Genomic DNA, 10,854 nt, shown 5'->3' with positions numbered 1-10,854 from the left:
ATATTTTATCTTCTAGCCCTGTTTTATTTTGTTATGGAAGTATTTTTGAACATATGTGAAAAAAAGCATGTCTTCAAATATATGTCTCATCACAAAATAGTAGAAGTGGCATGGAAGGGGTTAATGGAATGATGAGGCAAAAACCTGCAGTGCCAGCAGAATTCCCTAAAGGGTAAACAAAACTCTTAACTGTTGCAAACAATAAATTGTCAATACCTTGTAGAAACAGTGGATAATGAAAAGTTATAATGCCTATAGTTAGTACCCTCTTTAAAAGAATTTACACAGGATATGAAATTAAATTCTATGCACAGTTCTCTTAATTTGCCCTTAATTAAACAATACTCCATAAATGGTGCATTCAGTGACCAAATGTTCAGAGACAGCAAAATGGTGGGTCCCAAGCCATTAGGAATGAAATAAAGTCAGTCCCCTGAGAGCCTGCTAGAATCTGGTCTATCTAAGTGACAACTGATGGTTTAGGAAAGATAATTAACTTTGCAATTACAAACCGCAGCTTTCACCAATGCTGTTTCTTTCAGTATTCTCTTCTAAATGTTTTACTATTTTTACAGTGAGATAACATGCTTTTTAAAAATGCTGACTTCATATGGATCCATTTTTCCTACACAAATATAATTTGAGTATTTTATTTTAAATATTTCAGATGAATAATTATATGCACAGTTATTTTATAAATTACAGAAGATAAATGTTATATTTTCTGTTTTCAAGACTTCTGTCTTCACTTAAGAGATAAAAGAGCCATGCTGCATCAAACAAATTTCATATTTTCCCCTTGGTAGCAAATCTTGGACCTAGCAAACCTAAATTAAGTTTGTTCTTTAGCCATGTAGATTGACATTCTCTTTAGCACAGGGAGCATCAATTCTAACCTGCTAATGTGCCTTCATATTGATAAAAGAATACCTACATTGAACAGGAATTGCTAGTTGAATCTGTGTGCCTGTACTTTTGATTATCTTTACCATAATGTCTCCTAGCACATGAATTAGTGTATTTTCATGCTGGCATACATGTCATGAAATCTTCAAATATGCAATATGCCCATACTTATATGTACAAGCATTGGTATTTTCATATGATGTATTAGGGGATTATGAAAAGCTTAGCTTGGAGGGTATAATATTATGTTTGACTGTAGTGTTTTGTTGAGACTGTGGATATCCGTGTATTGAACAGAATTCCAGGTAGGTATTGATACAGGTAAGGAAGAAGGCAGAATCAGGACCCAAAATTCATGAGAAATCTGTGTGACTTTGTCTGCCTTACTCTTATATACTGTAGTAGGCTGAACAGCACTAGCACTGGCTTCAGAAAATCCCAGCTTTAGCTGACCAAGCTAATTTGTCATGCTATAAAGGACCAGTTCAAACTGGCAGTGTCAAATAAAAACAAAGGGAAGGAGGAGGGCAAACAAAAGAGACTTCAGGGCCCTAGGATGATTTGTAGAGGGATCAGCAGCACAGGTAGTAATTTCCTTGATCCTTCTGGTAACAAGGAATAATACTGATAAGGATAGGCATTGATCCATCAGATTAATGATTGGCTCCGAGGATGGTGTAATTGGGAAAAAAATTGGGTTTTTTGACCATAGGATGATCTACTCAACACCTGGTCTGCTAACATCTGATGGGGTGTACCTACTTCAAAGGGGAAAAGGAGTTTTAGTGCAGGAGCCAGCAGGGCTTGTTGACAGAGCTTTAAACTAGCTTGGAAGGGGGAAGAGGACAAAACCAAGCTCACCAGTGATGAGCAAGGGGATCATGTTCCAAAACTTGAAGAAACCAGCACTAACGAGATCCCTCAATCTGCCTCATGAGTGGTTGGCTACAGTGTATCACACCTGATCCATCATTACTGGTCACTTTTCAAATATCACCTCCTAAGGGCACAGGAGGAGCAATTCCCAAATGTCGGAAGTCAAGCAGGTGAGGAAGAAGACTGGCTTGGCTGAACAAGGATCTTCTCCTGGAAAAAAGGCAAAAGAAGGAAGATGTATGCCCAGTGGAAGCAAGGTCAGGTGACATGGGAAGAATTCAGAGATGCTGCTTGCCGCAGTAGGGAGAAAGTTCATGCAACCCAAGCTCAGATGGAGTTGAAGCTGCCAGAAATGTGGGGAACAATAGAAAGAGTTTTTTCCAATACTTTAATGGCAATAGGAGAATAGAAATGTTATCAGCCTGTTACAGGACGAGGATGGTCACCTCACAAACAGGAACAGACACAAGGCAGAGGTGTTTAATGCTTTCTTTTCCTCTGTCTTCAACACAGATGAGGGACAAAGGGGGTCTCAGTGCCCTGAGCTGAATGACCATGACTGTGAGAATGATCTACTCCCAGTCGACCCTCAATTTGTGTGGGATCTGCTGCTCCAGCTGGATCCCTACAAATCCATCGGGCCCAGTGGATTCATCCCAGAATCCTCAAAGAACTGGCTGATGCAATCACAAAACCTTTCTCAATGATTTTTGAGCAGTCTTGGGAATCTGGAAAGGACCCAGCTGACTGGAAGCTGGCAAACATTGTCCTAATTTTCAAGAAGGGCAAGAAGGAGAATCCTGGAAACTGCAGGCCTGTCAGTCTCACTTCAGTGCCTGGTAAAGTTATGGAGAAGATTATTCTGGGAGGTATTGAAAAATATCTGAAAGATAACACAGTTATTGATCACAGCCAGCATGGGTTCATGAGAGGAAAGTTCTACTTATCACACCCAATTTCCTTTTAGGGCAAGGTAATCACCTTAGTTGATCAGGGGAAGTCAGCTTATGTAATCTTTTTGGATTTCAGTAAAGCTTTTGATACTGTCTCTCACAAGATCCTTCTGGACAAACTGTCCAGCACAACGCTGGATAAACACATCACACAGTGGGTGAGTAATTGGCTCACAAGTCAAGTACAGAGTGTAATAGTGAATGCAGTAACATCGGACTGGCAACCTGCGACTAGTGGGGTTCCACAGGGCTCCATCTTAAGCCCTGTGCTCTTCAACATTTTCATAAATTGCTGGGATGTGGGACTGGAAGGGATATTAAGCAAGTTTGCAGATGACACTGAGAGGAGCCGTTGATGCCCTTGAAGGCAGGGAGGACCTGCAGAGAGACCTCGATGAATTAGAGGACTGGGCGATCACCAACCATATGAAGTTCAACAAGGAGAAGCACTGGATTCTTCACCTGGGATGGAGCAACCCCGAATGTATGTACAGACTGGGAATGAGATGCTGGAAAGCAGTGCCGTGGAAAGGGACCTGAGGTCCTGATCAGTGGCAAGTCGAATATGCGTCAGCAGTGCCCTGGCAGCCAGGAGGGCCAACCATGTCCTGGGGGGCGTCAGGCAAAACATCTCCAGTTGGTCAAGGGAAGGGATTGTCCTGCTCTGCTCTGCAGTGGGGCAGCCTTACCTCGAATATTGCGGGCAGTTTGGGGCACTGCAATATAAAAAAGATGTGCACCTATTAGAGAATGCCCAAGGGAAGGCAATGAAGACATAGAAGGGCCTTGAGGGGAAGCCATATGAGAAGCGGCTGAGGTGTGTTCAGCCTGGAGAAGAGAAGATTGAGGGGAGATACCATTGCAATTACAACTTCCTCATGAGGGGAAGAGGGGGGCAGGCACTGATCTCTTCTCTGTGGGGACCAGTGACAGAACCTGAGGGAATGGCCTGAAGTTGTGTCAGGGGAGGTTTAGATTGGATATTAGAAAAAGGTTCTTTGCCCAGAGGGTGGTTGAGCACTGATATAGGCTCCCCAGGGAAGTGGTCACAGCACCAAACCAGACAGAGTTCAAGAAGCATTTGAATGATACTCTTCTGGCATGTGGTGTGACTCCTGGGGATAGTCATGTGCAGGGTTAAGGGTTGGACTTGATGAACCTTATGCATCCCTTTCAACTCAGCATATTCTGTGATTCTGTGATACACTGATTTAGTAGCTGAAAGTAGAATTTAAACCCTGCCTGAAGTGTAGCAGTTTCCTTATCATCAGCTACAGACTGCTGCTGATGCCTGATGGCAGACTCTGCTGTAAGCAGCATAGGTCCTGGCCCTATTTACTGGGATGTCCCATGGAAGTCTTCTCCTCCAATCAACTGATCATTTTGCCCATGTTCAGGGGAAGCTGATTTATCTCTCTATACCACCATGGTAAGTGATAAGGACATTTTTCTCACACCCTTGGAGTTTGAATCAGAACCATCAGAAACCTTCTTGTTTGTACACACGTAAAATTGAGGATGAAACACTCTCAAATCTCAGTCACAGACTCTGAGTGCTCTGTAAGAACAAATTATTTAAAATAATTTATATATTTCTGTTAATGGTGCATTTTTGGGAATTGTACTGTATAACTCCAATTGCATTGGTCACATCTGTACAACTTTACATTTGTCATATAAGTACAGTTAACCTTAGAAAAGCCAGGAAAATACTGTGAAAATAGCTTGGTATTTAAATTGCCCTAGTTTTACTGACAGTTTTAGACTTTAGTGATGGGCACTGTATACTGATATGTAAATTTGTAGATTGTCAGGGAAAGCATTGTTATTACTGATAACTCGTATATATTTTGTTTCCCTAACTAATCTTTCTTCATGAATATGCTTAAAATATTCAGCTGTCTTGTATGTCCTTTTGTCCAACTTTGCCACTTGTGAAGTGATACACACATATGCTTCATCACAGTTAATAGTTCAAGCTTATCAGAGGGCTTAGGTTTTTAAAGTTGTCTGAAAACATGTATGAAAGGAATCAATGCCTTCAAAATCCCTGGTATTGCCCTCAGTAATTCTCATATGGGCTTCTGGATGCTGTATTGATGCTTGCATTTAACATATCTTTCCACTGGAATGTGATGTAATTCTCTGCTAGTGAGGGATTTAAAATTCTTGTTGCTGAGCATTGCACAAACTGCAGTACTATTTCCCTGTCCTTCAGTGCTGTTACCTCTGAAGACAATACACAGAATTAAGAGAAGGACTATTGTAATACAGGAATCAGTAAAAACTCTCTATTTGAAAGTACCATAATGTTTGTGCTTTTAAAAATTAATTATTCTTATAAAATGCATATAATTATTGCCAAACTTTGTCTGTTATTTTATATTTAGAAACAACTTAAGAAATTACATGATCTAAATTCATCCCAGGTTAATAAAAAATGGAAAAATTGAGAGATATATGGGAAAATACTGTTTATATATCTGCATTCCTATAAATAAAAAGAGGGAAAATGACACTTCTTTTTAAAAGAGTTAACTTTATTTCTTGTCCATTCTTTTTGTGCATTTTCCCAAGATTTTCTAATATATTTTAGTAGTTTTAATTCTAGATCTTAGTTTGGACTGATGCTCCATATGGATTAAAAAACAGATAGTAAGAGATGGATTCACGTTTTCAAAATCATCAAGTGATTTGAAAGAAAAGTGCTTCACAGTGTTAAATTCCAACAATTTGATTTGGCTGTTATTGTGGAACCCTGGTATTCAACACTGAATTTCTTCAGAGAGGAAAACTTTATCTCCACCCTCTTTTATGATGTGTGATCCAAAATGCCAATCACTGGGAATGGAATACAATTATATTCACTAATATGTCTAAAATAGAAACTCTTGCTGTCAATATATACTCATTAGTACTGAGTTGCAAATGAATTCTGGAATTGTGCTCTTATTAATTAGGTGGCAGACTAGAAAACTTCCTTGCTTCTGTTTAGCCAGATGGAGGGACAGTGGGTGTAATGACCTATGTTGGGCCTTTCCCAGGGGATTTCTTTGGTGTTTCTTGGTGTCAGTATGGGTCCATCTTCCATTTACCATTTAAAATAAACAGCCCCAAACTTGCACAAGTGTACACACTTCAATTACATTCAGAAAAAAGACATGGTAATTTTGTTTAGTTTTAAAATTAGTCGTGCAATCACATTCTTAAAATTCCAGAGGGACTTCAGCACACACAGATGCAAGGTGAAATAGGGGTTTTTTTTAGGAAAATGTAAGTCAGGCAGCTTTTTTTTCCCCTGTTACATTATCGTATATAGTCTGCTGTATAGTCCATCAGCATGGAGAGGTTTGGTTTTACAGCTCACTCTCATTCTGGTCTTTTACTATTTTTTTACTGTATGAGTTGCTTAGAATTCTAAGAGGCTTCAGTGATTCAAAAATGGACTTCTGGGGGAGGGGAGGAGCAGGGGAAGTTGGTGATCAGCCCACATGAAAAGTCCCTAATTCTTTAATTGACCCAGTATATTCTAAAGAGTCATCAAGTTACTTAAATGTGTATCTTCATTAAAGAGTATGAGTAATACCATGAACTGAATGTAATTACTCATGGGCTTTAAGTTTTGCATGAATCAACTATCATCCGGCATAGTACCCTACATGAGGAAATATTTGTTAAGATTTGCAGAAGATACTTCAGCTTTGTCAGCATAAAGGTAATTCTTTGAAAGCTCATAATTCATTTTAAATGTATAAGAAACAGAAAACAGCCCCTTCAGAATAATATGTAACATCACGTTGTGGTTTTTCATGGGTACAGTTCTGTATTCGAAATTAAGTTTTTAAATCTATGGCACTTGAGTTAATTGAATAAAGACATTTTCTATTGACCTTACGGATGACAAATTTTCCACAAATAACTTTATTCAACATGAGCTCCCAACTGGTGTTTGTTCTGCCAAGTAAAAGCTAATATCAAAAGAATCAGGTGAGCACCCTCCTTTCTCACTGTGCTTCTCTTCATCTCCCACTGTGCTATTTACTGTACAGACAAACACTGACAAGTGTTATTACTTATGTGGATCTGACAAACTTCCATTTAAATGTGCAAGAATGTGCAATTTTTGCTCTCTACAGAAGCAAAATTGTTTGCAAAGAAAGCTGGTGAAGGATTTCAGAGGAAAAAAAAGGCTTAGTTTTGAATTGAACAAATTGAGAAATATATTCAACAGGTAATTCCTAGTAGATCATTCACTTGGATTTATATTTATAGAACTTCACTTGGCTTTACACATATAGAATTTTATTACAGAAAATTGTGAAAATGTTTTGGATTTTGTGATTCTAAAATCACACATGTAAGTCATATAGTAACTATATTGTGATACAGCTTGCTATTGTGTAGAGAAATGTTTTCTCATTCTCATATCCAGTGTCCTCAGCTTCCAAATAAGATGTTAGTTTCTATTTTCTTTTGTGTCCTTGTAATCTTCTCTCTGTCCTACCCCTTTCAGGAGACATAAAGAGGCTGGCCCAATGAGTCAGTGATTTCCTTTCTCTCCTTTGGGAATAAGGCAATGTGACTAAAATCCCTTGCAGGCCTGGGAACTATATACCTGGAAGCAGGTGGGGTTTGAATATTTGAATTTGGAAGACAGACAGAACTTGTGACTGAAACAATTATAAAGGTCCTATCATTTTTTACAGAATATCTGATCTCTGCATTACAATGGCAATGGAACTAATTGCCCTCATGACATAATACCACTGCAACTGTTCAAGATAATCCTATTTTTTACTTTGTGTGCAAATGATCAAATATTAAGAATAGAAAAAAAAAAATGTTTCCGAAGTACACAGTGTGGCTTTAAGTGCAGAAAGAAAGCAGATGAGGAGTAAGCAAGATGGTATTTTTTTACAAAGTTCCCTTTCAAGCAGCTTTACAGGCATGGCTCAATGAGTACCTGCCTGGGGCCAGCCACATCAACTTTGAAGTCGTCTGAAAGCTGAGGGGAGAGAGGCTGGTTACTGGTTGTTGGACACTTTCAGAATAATGTAAAAGGGCATGGCTCCCATGAGATCCATTTTTCAGATCCCTACATAGTAGGTCATTTTTTGAGACTGACCCTTCTATCAGACAGAAACAGTGCATATACAAGAGCTGTCATCTCTTGTGTCTGCCCATCATGTTCAAAGCAAGATAAAATAAACCTCATTCTCCCTGTTTCTTTTTAAGCTTTTTATTTCCCTTCTATTCTTTTACTTCTTTTTTAAAGAGATGTATAAAATATGCCCTCATGAACTGTTAAGTGCCAGAGAGTATTAGACCCTTAGTGTTCTCTTTGTAAATTTTGCATGTCATTTTTAATCAAAAAATGCTAATGAACCGATGAAAATATATGCAAGTTATTTAACATTTAATGATTTTTCAGCATTTTTAAATACTTATCTGTACAAGACTTTTATGAAGGCTTTAAGTCCTTAAGTGTCTGAAGGACCACTTTATCAGAATCTAGATAAATACATTAATATATTCTGCACTGTGAAGTAGGTTCAAAATAATATGTACACAGTAGATAATGGAAACATGTTGACATTTTTAAGGTTATAAACACATTTGAAGTTATCCTAATTGTAAAATTGAAGACGGTGAAGTACAATGTCCCTGAAAATCCTAGAATGCCATCTTTCTCATTTCACTAATTGCTGCAACACTTGAGATCTCAGTATGATGTTTTTCCCTCTGCACAAATGAACAAGTGGAGGCCACAGAACCTCTTTAAAAAGGCAGATGTGTTAAATAATTGATCTATAAATAAGATTAGTATGGAGACTAGAGCACAACTATTATAACTTATCCAAGTAAGGTTTTGGCGTGTTGAACTAGAGATGCAACATTTTATTTTTCCCCTACCAAAAACCCCTATTATAAAAGCTTTATTTTTTCTTGGCACAGTATACCCCAGTGTTGGTATCTATACATCTGCGTCCTATGCTTGATGCTTTGATGGAATGGCTTTGGTAGCTAAGACTGTGTGTTCATCTTGTGCCTTTCTGCATTTTTATGCAAGGATGAGCCAGGATGAGCCAAAGAAAAGGAACAAGAAACAGTCTGCAACTTCTTCAAGAAAGCAAGGAACTGTACTCATCACTGCCTGATAATCATAGAATATCAGGTGTTAATTTTGTCTTGTCCAGCAACAAATTAACAAATAGGAAGAGGCATAACGAAAAAATTTGCTTGGGAGGGAGTCATATTTCAATTAAGAGTTCTATATGCAACTCCTTTTTGTTAGAAATTGGAAGCGTAGGGTTCCTCAAATCAATCTATAGCTACTGAACACTCTGAACACTTGGCCTTCATAGCACTGATTGTGATAGAAATGAATTCAGATAAAGTAATCAGAATGCTTCTGGAGGAGACAGTCCAGGTGGCATTGGCACTGGAACTGACCTCAGCCCTGACCATTCTGGTATCTGTGAGGCCCTCTGCCTGTTGACATCCACTACTACAGCGTGGATAACCTCATTTGCAGCCCCAGTGCTGGTTTCTATGCTGCATATTTTGAAACCACTTGTAGAAAATGCCCTTACCCCACTGGTAAGGGCATTTCACTGTGTATATTCATAGCAAGCTGTAAGGAGTAAGGATATACTTAAGGCTGAAGATGAAAGAAAAGTAATTAGAAAAGACTGCCTTGAATTAAAATTCTCTCAGTTGAGCAGAACGAGGTCTTTAGTACTGATTCCCATGAGGAAAAGCAAAAACCAAACACCTCATGTCACCTGAAAAGATATTTGGTCAGTACCAAAACCTGCATCAAGAATGTTACAGGCTTCATGTAACTTCTCAGTGATCTCTTCTAGCACTGATTCCTTTCTCCTGTCATAAAATGACCACAAAGTGGTCTGGAATCCTATTTAAATTTTGACCATACCTTGTAGCATTTACCCACATAGGGATATCCATATTCATAGGCAACTATGCAGTAAGGAACCAGGAAAGATTATGAAGCCTTTGATGTATCTGATTAGTTTCATTCTGCAAAGCGAGAAGTATTTTAATTTTTGTTGTTGATTTTACTTGAATTTTAGAATTTCTGTTCCAGAGTTAGTTGGGGCAAGGCCTTTGACAACTTGAGTACAAGAGCTTCTTCTCTTAACTCTTCAAAGGTTCCCTTAATGATAAAAGTAAGGCCAAGTACAAGAAAATACAAGTTCAGTGATCTTACGCTTTGTCCTTGCCTGTGGGATGTCTACAATGGCATCACTATCTTAAAGAAACACCTACCCTAATGCTCAACAGAAATAGAAAAATGTAATTGTGCTTCATTTTACAATTCATTGAATTATTGTTGGAAACATGGAGAACCTGATAAGAAGTGGTCTTCTCACATACCTGTTCTTATTTCCAAATAGTTTAAATGAGAGTCAAAATCTCTTTCTTAGTATCATCTATTTAGAGAAATTATAGGAAAAATCCTTCCCAATGACCAAAGACAAGAATATTTTTAAGGAAAAATCCCAAACAAAGTCACTATTTTCAACTCTGCAGTAGGAATTTTAAAAATTGGGATGGAAAATCAGCAGTTTTCTGGCAAATCTGTATTATCTATCATGTGCAGTTAAAACACCAGCTAGAGACGGAAATGAATCAGGCTATTGTGATTGAAAATAGATAAAAGGCTGGAAAGCAGGAGAGCTTTGTTCACAGCTGCCAGAGGACTACCTGAAAAAGTGGTGGTCTGTGATAGTAAAGAATGGAGACACCACTTTTTGAATAAAGATTACTTAGGGTTGCATTTCAGTCATTGTATTATAAAGTAGGAGAGGTTCATTGAGGTAACGTTTTTTTCCAGTGGTTAATAGGAGAAAAATATTCAGCTTAGATATCCCTAGCAGGCTTGCAACGTTTCTCATATATAGGTAACGTGGAGAGAATAATTGGAGGAGCTAAGCATTTTGGATATTTTTTAAAGAAGATTGCATATAATTAATTACCACAGTATTGCATGCATGAAGAAACAACTCTCTTAAAACTTCTGTGAAATTTGAGAGTGTTTCTGAGGCTTTTCTCTTTGAAAGAAGCTATTTTTCTAGCACAGTTATCTGCGTGGAAT

At 38.1% G+C, this 10,854-nt stretch overlaps 1 long non-coding RNA gene across 1 annotated transcript in view; it reads left to right on the top strand.

The window, feature by feature from the left end:
* The first annotated feature begins 1,892 nt into the window (after positions 1-1,892).
* LOC114056546 overlaps positions 1,893-10,854 on the top strand; it is a 16,782-nt gene continuing 7,820 nt past the window's right edge. The window contains exon 1 of the long non-coding RNA XR_003571029.1: positions 1,893-1,952. This is a non-coding gene — a long non-coding RNA (uncharacterized LOC114056546). The remainder of the gene's footprint in view (positions 1,953-10,854) is intronic.

The sequence above is a fragment of the Empidonax traillii genome, unplaced genomic scaffold (genome assembly GCF_003031625.1).
Source record: "Empidonax traillii isolate 1590-97213 ecotype Southwest subspecies unplaced genomic scaffold, ASM303162v1 scaffold96:size1206935, whole genome shotgun sequence".
NCBI lineage: Eukaryota > Metazoa > Chordata > Aves > Passeriformes > Tyrannidae > Empidonax > Empidonax traillii.
The sequence above is the reverse complement of the archived record's forward strand: the minus strand, read 5'-3'. Positions and strand labels throughout refer to the sequence as shown.